At 43.1% G+C, this 12,902-nt stretch overlaps 2 long non-coding RNA genes across 4 annotated transcripts; one reads left to right on the top strand and one right to left on the bottom strand.

Annotated features, from left to right (window-relative positions):
- Positions 1-340: 340 nt before the first annotated feature.
- Positions 341-2,612, top strand: LOC123756843 (uncharacterized). Of its 3 annotated transcripts, XR_011229655.1 has the most exons (6): positions 341-380; positions 506-642; positions 1,419-1,595; positions 1,912-2,040; positions 2,174-2,251; positions 2,433-2,612. It is a non-coding gene; the product is annotated as an uncharacterized lncRNA (long non-coding RNA). The 3 variants fall into 3 exon arrangements; XR_006772689.2 differs by lacking the exon at positions 506-642; XR_006772688.2 differs by lacking the exon at positions 506-642 and having other exon boundaries at positions 342-392.
- A 4,271-nt stretch (positions 2,613-6,883) lies between these two features.
- On the bottom strand, positions 6,884-12,682 carry LOC138368751 (uncharacterized). The gene is made up of 3 exons (XR_011229654.1): positions 10,858-12,682; positions 10,542-10,643; positions 6,884-9,503 (listed from the first exon to the last, which is right to left on the bottom strand). It is a non-coding gene; the product is annotated as an uncharacterized lncRNA (long non-coding RNA).
- Positions 12,683-12,902: the final 220 nt, after the last annotated feature.

Genomic DNA, 12,902 nt, shown 5'->3' with positions numbered 1-12,902 from the left:
ACGATTACTACTTCACTTCCATATTGCAAATGTTGCTCTCTTGTACCTGTTGTTCTGTTGCAACATTTACAATAGAATTTTTTTGGTTTGTGAATTATATTTTGAAATTAACAACTTCAAACATACAATATGGGGACCACTATTGGTTCATTAGAGACTCGTTCGTATTTGGGGAAGTGAAGGAGTGGTTGTTGGCCATTGTTAATTGACACTTGAGACTCGCAAAATGTTAACCAATGGGGTGAGTGTTAGGGTGAATGTCAACCAATCAGCGGCCGGGTTTGGTTGGCTGCTGGGTATATAAGAAACGATGAGACAAAAAGCACTTCAGTGTGTTGTACCTCACTTTTGGTATACAGTTCCAGCTTCGTCTCTTGGAGGTGAGCTGTATGGTGAGGATCCCGCCCCCTCTTCCCTCTTGTTGCGTCTCCCCCCCCCCCCTTTGGTTCCCCGTACTGGAATTAGTTACCCCCCATACACTACACTATTTGTTTTATGTTGCCAGGGTTAAGTGTTGCGTGTGGCACTATAGCAGACCCAAACTGGCTTCTGACCCTACTCTACCCGACTTGTATCCTGCAAGAGGCTAGCCCTTAACGTCTGGCCTTCAACCTTAACGTTTCGGTTAAATATATCACTTTTGTAAGTGTACAATGGGATTACTTGGTTTTTAATATTTTCAAATTCAAAACTAAATTGTTTTAATGACGTAACTTCAGCAGACTAGAAGTGTTCTATTAAAGCATAACTAGTGAAATTTTCCATAACCCATGAACGAGGGTCTGTATCTAGAGGATATCCATCCAGCCCTTAATCTGTTTCTTTAGCATCAACGCTAATTGTAATTTGTCATATTAGTAGTAAAATTCCCTTATTAAAAGTAGCATTTTCAGCAGCATTTAGTGTAGTTGTGTAAAATTTTCTTAGCGTAAAAAGTTAACGGAATGTCTTGACTACTGCACCTAAACAGTAGTGAACTACCGGTTCGTAGTTATTGTCAGCGCCCCGGAGGTGTACACGAGGCAGTCAGGAGCTTGACAAACGCGCCGTAAGTAAAGTTCAGATGCTAGTCTCCGGACACTCCCCCCCCCCTCCCCCCACAGTGGGTTGCTCTAGCAGTTCAAAACTAAAGTTTGGTAATATATAACATGGCCCAGCACGTTGACGGTATCCCATTTACTGCCCTCAAATGTTAACATTGAAACTGATAAGGCAGATACTTTTTACACTAAATACTTCTCCCTACTAAGTGTTAATTTAATGCTTGTATAGGTTTAAAAGCATTACCCCCCCCCTCCCCCCTCCAAATGTTTTCCTTAATTTTAGCCTTTTGATTTTTTTTACCCTGTCTTATTAACCATGTTCATGCAGCAGGTTAAATCGAAATGCATTGTAGTCTTAAATTTGTAACTTTCCAGAATGCTTCTGCTTAAGTACTGGTGTGGGTGTATGGTGTCTTCTAGAACCACTACATGGCCCCAGACGGCTCCTTGGCGTTCCTCCCGTCTGAGCAAAACCTGTTTGTACCAGTTTGTCTAGCATCTCCTTTAAGTCGTCCTTTGGGGAAAGTCTCTACAGTTCTCAGACACTAACAGGTTTGACACTTTTTCCAGTTGCACATTTCGTCCAACAATTCACTAAAGCTGAACCCTTGCCCTTCCAACCCCCCCCCCCCCCTTTTCCTGAATTTAAGGTTCCCCAGCTTAAGTGTCTCGGCCTTAAAGGCCCACATCAATCTCGACACTCAATCCTGTGGAATACCTGGTAACGTAGTAAAAGTTCTAGTTTGATTAGGTTACACACTATCAGATAGATCAAACAAGTGCTTATAGTACGCAAGATTGATGTTTAGAATCCTCAACATGGCTTATGTCCACTAAAGAGTAAAACTAATCTGTTAAACTGTTTCAGAAATGAGAGCCGGTAAGCACTTTAAAATACCTGTAGCTGGGATCAAGCAAATTCTTACTGATAATCATTGCAGAGGCTTCCACCTAGTTAGACAAGGATAAGGAAGACTTAAGAGAATTGTTGCCAGAAGTGAGTTCATGTTATTGTTCAACAGTTGCATATTATTGAAATACATGGGCATTAAACTTAATATGGTCGTCCTGCTGGACTGATTTACTAAGTGGCAAAGATTCGTTCTAAAACTACGTAAAATTTTTCTTAGGTGGGATACAGTTCATGTGGACAAGGATCGAGGCGTGATCATCTGGGTACACTGTGCAAAATAGTCTCGCACAGAAAGGTCCGTAGACCTTGTTTTACTTTATTCATCTGTCAAACGGCTCAAATTGGGTAGATTTTCTTTAAGTGCAAGTTACTGATAAGGGCTTCACCGGCTGTAGAGATGTAAAAACTTGATCTGACCTTATCACAATATATAAAATCTTATTTCAGTAATATGTGATCTCTCCTCCCGTCTTCAGGCTCGGGCGACCACAGGGTAGGCAACGAGGACTCCTAGTACTGAACATCAATAACGACCATATAGTGCAATAACATGGCTTGTCACCACGCCCAGTCATTCACCTGAGACCAACCTTTGATATGTCGGTCAATGGTCTAGTTTCCTGAATAATGTAAAGAATATTAAAATGTAAACTAGCTCATAATCTTTTATACCTTTAGCCAGGTCTCTTAAGGCTTCGTGTGTACACAACTTGCCTCCAGGAACCTGAAGTGCAGTTAGTATACTTAACTCGTTAAGGAAATAATTAATGGCTTGTGATTTCAAAGTCACAATGACATTGTATGAATTACTTGTAAAACCTGGTTGTAGCATTATTTTTAGGCCTGTCTCGGTGACCTCGCTCGGTATCTACGATGAATGATTTTTGTCCTATCTTGTTTGACAGTCAATTAGTATCTTTAAGAAACTTCAACGCTGGCTACACTACAGTGCTCTAAAAAAAATTTAAGCTTTTTAATGACCCATTGTAACTGGGGGGGCAACTAAATGACTTGCTTCCTATGCTGCCTATAGTTATCTATCCACAGAACTACATTCTATATTGCGACCCAGTATAGTACTAAATCTCTTACTTGTACACACCATAAATGCATATTTATAGGTGGAACAGATTTAAATGTCTAATTTTAGGATAGTGGAGGGGGATAGTGAAGATTCGCATGAAATTCTAGCAAGACATTAAAATAACAAAGGCATCTCTCGAAAGTTTGCAGAGATTGTTTATTAAAATTTGGAACAAAAGGTGATGTACGGATGTTGTGTTGAACTTGTTACCTCCACGGGTCTTAATTCACTTAACCAAGATGTTTGCATTGGTAATGGATATTATTTATTTGGTTGAAGGTGAATTCCTACTTTATGTAATTAAAAAAGTCTGCTACAAATAGCAACAAGTGACGTCCGCCTCGTGAATTGCAAGTTATCGAAACCTCTCGCTTTTATCGCCAGCCACTGAAGGGCAGCGACCCACTGTAAGGCAGTGTTAAGGAGCCCTGAAGCAAGAGTACAGCTCTTACCCTGGACAACTTGGCTTATCACCTGAACGGGGAAATGCTTTCATGACAACTCTCGCTGGTCGGCGTTGTTCAATTATTGCAGACGCCATTAATCCCATCAACTCCTGATTTCTCTTGCAAAAGATGTCTTGTTCTAGTTTGATTAGCAAGTCTGACTTGAGCTAAAAGTTTCCCCATCTGACGCTGCTGACATGGTTTCGTGTAAGAGCTAGAAACTACACTAACAGTTCCGTTGATCTCTTGGAAGTTGTCAAACGTATCTGTCATGTAATTTTAGGTTTGCGTGTCCATTAAAATTCATTCTTAATTTTTTTTTTTTTTTTTTGATAAGAAATATACAAAGTATAGCACAATATATACATGACATGAATCTAAGAACAAGAACATAACAAAAACAATCATAAACAGGCATAACAAGACCCCAGAAACTCCAGGGACATAAGCCTGTATACAAAATTAAACATAATAATGGACATACAACAAACGGACGCATACGGACATGGAAAGACACAACAAACAAACAAACAAACCACACACGCATATTTATATACAAAATGCACACAAGTACAGAAATAACACAAAGTATAAGCACATCGCACACAAATGACACCTGGCGCCTGGCGTTCCGCGAGCGCTGTGTCCTGGGTTCGTATCCTGGCCGGGGAGGATTTACTGGGCGCAATTCCTTAACTGTAGCCTCTGTTTAACGCAACAGTAAAATGTGTACTTGGATGAAAAAAAACGATTCTTCGCGGCAGGGGATCGTATTCCAGGGACCGTAGGATTAAGGACTTGCCCGAAACGCTACGCGTACTAGTGGCTGTACAAGAATGTAACAACTCTTCTATATATCTCCAAAAACAAAAAATCATATAAGTAACATTAAAATAAACCATGGCCAAGGCCCAGGCACTACTATATGACAACCCCAAGAAAGAATCCGGGGCGAACAATGAAACAGATACACGTACCCTAAACAAACACACTTCCAGGAAGAACAGCAAACAAACCAACAAAGTGAGTAACAAAACAGCCGCATTCAACCCGCACAAGCAACGGCCCACGCAGGAGCCAACACAGAAGCAAACCCACACAACCCCACACACGAAACCGAACACACAACCACAGGAGCAAACAAGGGAGCAACCACAGGAGCAAACCCAACGAACAAACAAGGGCGGAAAGCCCAGCCTCCCCAACACACGAAACACAAAATCGAGCGACACACGGTCGAAAGCCTTCGACCAATCCAGACAAATCATCGCTGCCGACAAGCGAGAGTCGGACACGTACAAGAGCACATCTCGAAACAATGCATTGCAATGCAACAAGGATCGACCCGGAACACCACAAAACTGCTCCACAGAGACAACAGACGCCACAACACTGCGACACCGACCAGCCAAGACCTTAGACAGGATCTTGTAGTCTACATTCAACAAAGTAATGGGCCGCCAGTTTGAGAAGAACCGTAAATCGCCCGACTTCGGGAGAAGCCGCACAATCCCAACGCACTGAGACAGGCAGAACACACTCCCGAAGACAAGACCGGACCACCTCCAGTAGAACATCCCCCAACACATCCCAAAAGGCGACATAGAACTCAAGAGGAAGACCATCCGAACCCGGCACCTTCCCGGAACGAAACGACCGCACCACCACAAGCAGCTCCGCCAAGGAGACTTCTTTCACCAGACCAGCACACTCCGCAGTGTGCTGCGGAGTGTGCAACCCAGGAAGGCACCGACCCAAGAAGTCCTCCGCAAGTGCGGCGTCCCCAGCCACCTCCGCATACAGCGCAGCCAACTCCAGCGGCGTCCCCAGCCACCTCCGCATACAGCGCAGCCAACTCCTGCCGAACATAGTGCAACACCCCACCCGTGTCCGAAGCAGCCGTCCCATCTGGCCGTTGCAAGGCGTAAAAAGAACAGAGTCCCGCGCGGCCCGTACCTTACTTAAAAGAAACGGAGAAATCCGTTCCCCGTCCACCCTCTCACTTACACGAGCCCTCACACGCACACCCTCCGCCCACTCACTCCGCCACCCGCATATACGCGCCTTGCAGTCAACAATCAACACCAGCATCGTACCTTACATACAACCTCGACAGCTGCGCCTGCAACAACCGCAGCAACCCAAAGCGCCCAGCAGCCTCGCGTTTAGCAACCACGCGAAAAAACAAACGACACTGCACTTTACACTACTCCCACCACTCCTAGACAGACAAACTCACAACGCCGGGCCCGAATCCCGACCCACCAACACCGAAACTGACGACAAACACGCGGAGAACGCAACAACCCACAGTTTAGCTTCCACCACCCAGCACCTGACTGGGCACCCCAACCCGGACCACCACCAAACTGGTCGGAGAATGCAACCGGGACAGTGCGAAAATCATACACCGTACAATCCCCACCATTGACATACACCCTATCAATGCGCGAACGCACCCCACGTGCAGCAAAAGTAAACGACAGCCCTCCACCAAAGAGCACAGCAGCGTCCCGGAAACCGCAGGAACGCACCACCTCCAGCAGCGCACCCGAGATATTCTGCGGACGAGCGCTACAACAATCCCGTGCACTCTTCACACAATTGAAGTGTCCTCCAAAAATCATGCCCCGCGTATCATGGCGCAAGAAAGGGAGAAGCCCCACCCTAAAAAACTCCTCCCGCTCCCGACGACGCGCCGCACCCGAGGGGGCGTACACCGTCAAGAACGGAATGACGACCCCCAAAACTCCACCCACACAAATAGCACCCGCCCGTCCAACTCCGTGTGAAGCACGGAGAAGGAGGCCCTACGAGAGAATAACATAAGGGTCCCCCCGAAAGGCGTCCTCGGCGGGTTGAGCACCACATGATAATGCACGCTCAGACACTGCAACAGACATCATGCTCCTGTATGAGAGCTACATCCACACGTTTTTAAATAAATAAGAGGCAGTAGGACAATGAAATTTAAGAAAACTAGTGGTTATTCAAACTATTCCTATTTATGTAATTTACTGGTTTATCCATCTGAACATTTCCATCAAAGAATGCATAGTTTCTTCGAAGTGTTTATCAACCAATTTGTAGATATAAAGTTCGTAAGTTTGAGAGCCACAGGACTGTTCTCCCACAACCCGTTCTCGCAAATTTAATAAGTCAATATTGACTTAAATATGTGCATAGGTGACATACTTAACATAATAGTTTCCCTTGAAAAGCTTCATAGAAAACACCAACCTTACCTAACCTACTTAGTATGTTAAGATAAGCATCTTGCTTCGTAATTACAATTATTACCTAACCTATAATAGGTATAGGTTAAGTAATAATTGTAATTACGAAGCAATAAGATGCTTATCTTAAGATACTAACAAGGTTAGGTAAGGTCGGTGTTTTCTATGAAGCTTTTTAAGGGTATCTATTATGTTTAGTATATCACCTATGCACGTAGTTAATAAGTCAATATTGACTTTACGAATTTGCGAGAACGTGTTGGAGTCCGATCTTGTCCTTCAACTTCATTATTACAGACGTGAAGATCCAATATAATGCATAAAAGGGGACAACTGCTTGAAGCAAGACTTAACAAAAGGTAACTGCAGAAGGCCTACTGGCCCATACGAGACGCTGTTATTTATAACCACCCAATCCCACTAAACCCCATAGGATTTAAACGCATAGAACCGCCTACCCGCCGAAGCTGTCTTGCAGAATTTATAAAACTAATCTGGAATAGTGGAATTAACTTGTCTCGACGGGGACAGGAAGCCAGCGGCGAGGTGCCGGCCCTAAAGCCAATCCTGACTTGCACACGTGAATTTACGTCCTAATCCATCCACCAGAATGATAATTACTTTCTGCGTTGGGGGGGGGAGGGCCGCCAAAGCCGGGAAGAGAACACGGCACTGGCTTCGGATATTCAAAAGGAACGATGCTAATATAGGGCCACAAGTAAAGCCATATCGAAGGCATCAGTTCAACCATTGTTTATAAACTTCAAGAATAATTAGCTACACGAGCAGCCTTATTCGGAACAAGATTATCAGTACAGAGATCCAACACCTGATCGTTGCATGAAGATCACAAGATTATCCGTCTGAAGACAACCACAAGGAAGACTAGTACCAGAACACAAGTATGACTTGAGGAAAAGCTAAGGGAACTAAACGTCCCTGGAAGACAATGAATTTTGAAAGTCTAAATTGACGAAACTATCATGGGTGGAACAAGGGCACAGGTGAGAACAGTGCCCAACTAATTATCAGGTTAAAGTACAAAGCCATTTCACCAGTATAGCACTTTGAAGGGGTCAGGATAAAGATTTGGGATGGGACGGGAAGGAAGGAAGGAATGGTGCCCAACCACTTGAGATTGAACGCCGACCTGCACGAGTAGTGACCGTCGCTCTACCGTCCACCCCAGGTATTTGGGCGAGTCATTTTAAAGATTGTCAGTAAACAGATAGCATGCAGTGATGTGGTGGAGGCCGACTCCACACAATTTCAACTGTATACATGATAGAGCCCAATAGGCTCAAGAATCTTCACACCAGTCAACTGAGAGGCGGGACCAAAGAGCCTAAGCTTAACTTCCACAAGCACAACTAGGCGAGTACACAATTCTGAGGGTGATCTGGGTACACATAAGAGGTCCTGTGGAACATTCACTCCCCGTACCACAACCAGGCCAGTTTAATGTAATTACGGTATCTCTCCAAACCTGTGCAACCTCTTAGATTTAAAACCAGCCCTTGTCTCAAGTATGTAAACTAAGTTTATAAATCTATGTCAACACTACAATAGGGAAGTCTTGCCAAGAGTTCTTACCATCCATAGTAAATGTAAAGCTTCAGTGGCATGTCTAAAGAAAAGATATGTGAAGTATGGAAAGAAGAGTGGCCAGTCAGTCTAAGTTTGGAGCTAGATTTTGGAGGTCTATGACCACCAAACTACAGGCGATCATCCAGGTTGTGGGTTCTGGATAGCAGCATCATCTAATGGTTAAGACAGTCGTTAATGCAGTGCATAGTTTAATGATTTTTTTGCCCCGAGGGGCGAGTTTATTGGGCAGCGCCACTCCTGTGAGTGGACATACCGCCATAGCAGCATGTACAACACTCCAATAGGTAGAAAACCCGCTGGGTTCATTCTGTCACTTTCACCCAGACACAGCTGGGACTTGCTTAACCGTCAAGTAAAGAGACTAACAAGAATATTAACATTGTCAACCCTTAAAACCTTACGTTATCTTGCGGATGCAAGATGGGGGGGGAATCTCTTGACAGTATTTGGCAAACGGCGTTTTCAATTTACAATGTGGGGTTTAATATTTACACTTACAAAAAACTAAGTTGGTCACACACTGGTAGTGGTCAAAGCTGTGTCCATCACTCACCACAGTAACTTCTGCTCCACTGTTTCCAATACGAATCTTCATGGATATTTTTATCAGACAGCTTCATGATATTACGACTCCTCCGCGGTCACCTCTTCGTCCGTATTTAAATTGCCAAATGCAACCATATTGTACCAGCGTACATGATTTATAGTTCTGTCCTCATTTTCTCTCCCTTGTCACTGTGATATTGCCTGATAATACCTCTTATTTGTAGAAGAGTTTGTTATGAAGAAATTCTATATGGTCTCTTGCAGCGGCTTCGGCAGCCTGCACATCTGCTCGTTCATTTCTACGGAAATGAACGCGTTGCTTGCGAATCACTGCGCCATTAGCGTTTCGTTCAAGGAATCTTACCATAATAATGGCAGTTAGCGCTGCTCACTTAAGAGGCATAGTTCTTAAAACGGGCTTTCTTCAATTTTAGCGTTGAAAGGCATTGTTCTTAATTAGCGTATGCTAAACCAGCCCCGCCGTGGACAGGATTAGATGACCCATTAGTGTGTATTTGATCCAATTAATTTTCGGCTTGTTAATTTATAGTGCATCGTTTTATTCCATCGTAGATGTTAAGTACAGAGCATGTCCTGGTTGCCTTATGTGGCTGTAGTTGGCCGGACCTGAGGACAAAAGGGAGATAACATTAGGAATGTCAGGTTTAAAATGGTTAACATTGTACTTTTGTAACGTTACGTAAAGGCAGTTCATCAAGCCTTCGTTAGACACTAGCAACTGTCACTACCGCCCTCAGGGGACAGGGGGTACAACTAGTCACACTTTGGGGGTCCGCGACCACCCATATGATGGTTATTGGTCCACTTCCGCAATGTAAGTAGTAACGGACAAGTATGGACTGGGGACGCAGATTTACAAAACCTTAAGGTCATTAACAATGTTGGAATATTTTATAGATATTATAGTAGCCAATATGAATGTGCAAATATGTAAGAACTAATGATTAATTGATAATCTGTTTCATAAATTGATAAGTGCAAGCTTTATGTAGTTTTGTAAAATGAGAGAATAGGTAGTAACAATTGGTAAATCTTAAATATATTTTAAGTTAAGATTTGTGTGCGTGCGTGTGACACCCCTGGTAAGTGCGGGGCATGTAACACTACAACACTCCCAGCCTTCAGCTGATGTCCCATCTAACCTTTATATAACTAACAGTTGCTCTGATATGTATTGGGGGGGGGGAATATGGGACTAATGACAGTAACAGTCAAACAATTCCAACGGTCGGTAATATATATATACCATTGTATAAAAATTTGTGAACGAACAATTATGCGATTTACACGTGCTTATTATAATTTACCGAGAAGCACCAAGATTCCTCCTAAGTGCTAACTTAGGACAGGATACACTAGAATTGTGGTTTAACTCATGGGTTGAAACTTTAGTAGACACTAAAGTGGAGACTAGGTAACTTTAAAGAGATCATTCATCCGCCAACAACTATCTTCACCGATTACTACAGTCTTAAGCCTTAAAATCATCCAAAGTACTAAATATGGAGCCAGAGGTAGTTACGTATACCATAGGTGAATTATGGATCTATTTTATTAAATTTAGCTGTTGCGTCAAGTCAAACCCATTCAGTAAACCAGGCTTTCTGGGTTAAAGTATATCAAGGGTACAGATGACAGACTTACCAGGAGACAAGCAATGTCGTGGTACTTTATGCCGGTGTTAGACGTTCTTCAGTACCCCGGGAATCCGTTTCCTTCCTGTAGTCTGGCTGTGGTCGCTGGAGCCTGGGGGGATGGATTGGCGAGTTATAAGAATTATTATATTTCTTTTAAGACTGGTATTACCTTTCGTACCTTTATAGCCATTAAAGCCCTTATGAGTAACCCGCACTTTAAAAATCTACCAAACACTATATCACGACAATTTGAGCTGTATGGCAGTAAAACAAGCCACAAGGACCCGCCAGTGAGCATTGTAGGACACTACCCAGATAGTCACCTCCAGGTGGTCACGCCGCTCAATGTCCACATGAACTGGATCCCACCTAAAAATATTAGGTAGGTTTTAAAAAAAAAAACTGCCATTTACTAGATCAGTCCAGCAGGACGACCATATTTAAAGTTTAATGAACATTTATTTCAATGATTTACCAACATGTTAAACACTAAGTAAACTTCTGGCGCTAAAGCTGTTTATGAAGCCTTCCTTTTTATACTAAAAAGCTGGAAGCCTCTGCCAAGACAAGCAGCGAGTTGTGATTCCCAGCAGTAGGTATTTGTACTCGCACCTTTAGAAATGGTTCTTACAAGCCCTTTTTTCATGTATCTGAAACAATTAAATGAATCTAAATTTACTAATAAGAGCTGAGAAACAATAAGCTATGATTCTATACTGCAATTTGGGCACTCCAAGCATATTACTCTTTAATCACAAAGCTAAAGCATAATCAAATTAAGCCATTTTACTTGCCTTGTTACATCAGTTATTCCACAGGATGGAGCATCTACTGTGGTTTTGAAGGCTGAGACAAGCTGGAGTTTTATGACCGAAAGGAAACCAAACGACCTAAGGGGTATCTAAAATGCAGGAAGGGGTTGGAAGAACAAGGGTGCTGCTTAAAGAGTCAATTGTTACACGTAATATGGAACATTAAAGAATCTAGTTCTGAAACCGCTTACCGTCTTTGGAGAAGTGTTGAGACTTCTCCCTGAAGGATGACTTGGTAAGAGGAGATAATCTCGTGCAGACAACTTTCTGCTCAGGAGACGGGAGGAACACTAATGTAGCCGTGTGAGGCCATGTAGTGGTCTCAAGAGACCCCTATACTATTATGTTTTAGCAGAAGCATTCTGGAACCTGACAATTTTAAAAACTAAAGAGGGCATTTAGACTTTACCAAGGTGCGAGACCATGGTTAGTAAGGCAAGCCAGGGTAAAAATATTTAAGAATATTACAGCCTTCGTAATAATTACAACATAGTTAAGCAGGGTTGTTTAAGTTTTGTTATATGTTCAGTTACTAACCAAGATAATCCATTTGTTAAGCCTTTAGGGGGGGGGGGGAAGGGGGGTTGGTCCAGCAAAAACACTAAAAAACTATGCTACACCTTTGTAGCAACTGTGCCAAGAATAATCGGTAAAAAAATAGAAGCTTAACTGTACATTTAACATTAAGTGTTAACATTAGCCTCAATTAACCGAGGATACGCATTCAACGTGCAGGGCCATACTGTACACTGCCCAATTACAATTTTGAACTGCGAGAGCAATCCACTGTAGGGGAGGGGAGGGGGGGAAGAGAGTGTCCGGAGACTAGCATCTGAACATTACTTACGGCGCGTTTGTCAAACTTTTGACTGCCTCGTGTACACCTCCGGGGCGCTGACAATACCACCACCACTACGAACTGGTAGTTTACTATAGTATAGATGCAATGGTCAAGACTAATTTTTCCATTGACTTAAGAACTATTTACACTACTATATTAAATTCATGTATGCTACATATAAACTGAAATGCTACTATAAGGCAATTTACACAATTAGCGTTGATAGTAAAAGATTAACACCAATGGATTAACAATTTAAAAATTAACATTCAGGTTTATGGAAAATTTAACTTTCTACACTAATAGATTAACATCTCTTAGCCTACTGAATTTAAGTCGTTAAGAAGTTTAAAATTTAGTTGTGAATTTGAAGTTAAAAATAAACTAGCAACTCCATAGTACACTTTCAGAACTTCTGTAATTATATTTAAACCGATTTGTTAAAGTTGAAAGTAAAACGTTAAAGGCTAGCCTCTCGCAGCATACAAGCAGGGCAGATGACAAAGGTGTGGGACGCAACAAGAAAGGGGAGACGCAACAAGAGGGGGGGGGGGAGGAGAGACGCAACAAGAGGGGGGGGGAGGAGAGACGCAACAAGAGGGGGGGGAGGAGAGACGCAACAAGAGGGGGGGGGAGGAGAGACGCAACAAGAGGGGGGGGGGGAGGAGAGACGCAACAAGAGGGGGGGGGGGAGGAGAGACGCAACAAGAGGGGG

Source organism: Procambarus clarkii, chromosome 26 (genome assembly GCF_040958095.1).
Source record: "Procambarus clarkii isolate CNS0578487 chromosome 26, FALCON_Pclarkii_2.0, whole genome shotgun sequence".
Taxonomy (NCBI): Eukaryota; Metazoa; Arthropoda; class Malacostraca; order Decapoda; family Cambaridae; genus Procambarus; species Procambarus clarkii.
This window is presented reverse-complemented; position numbering and strand designations above follow the sequence as displayed.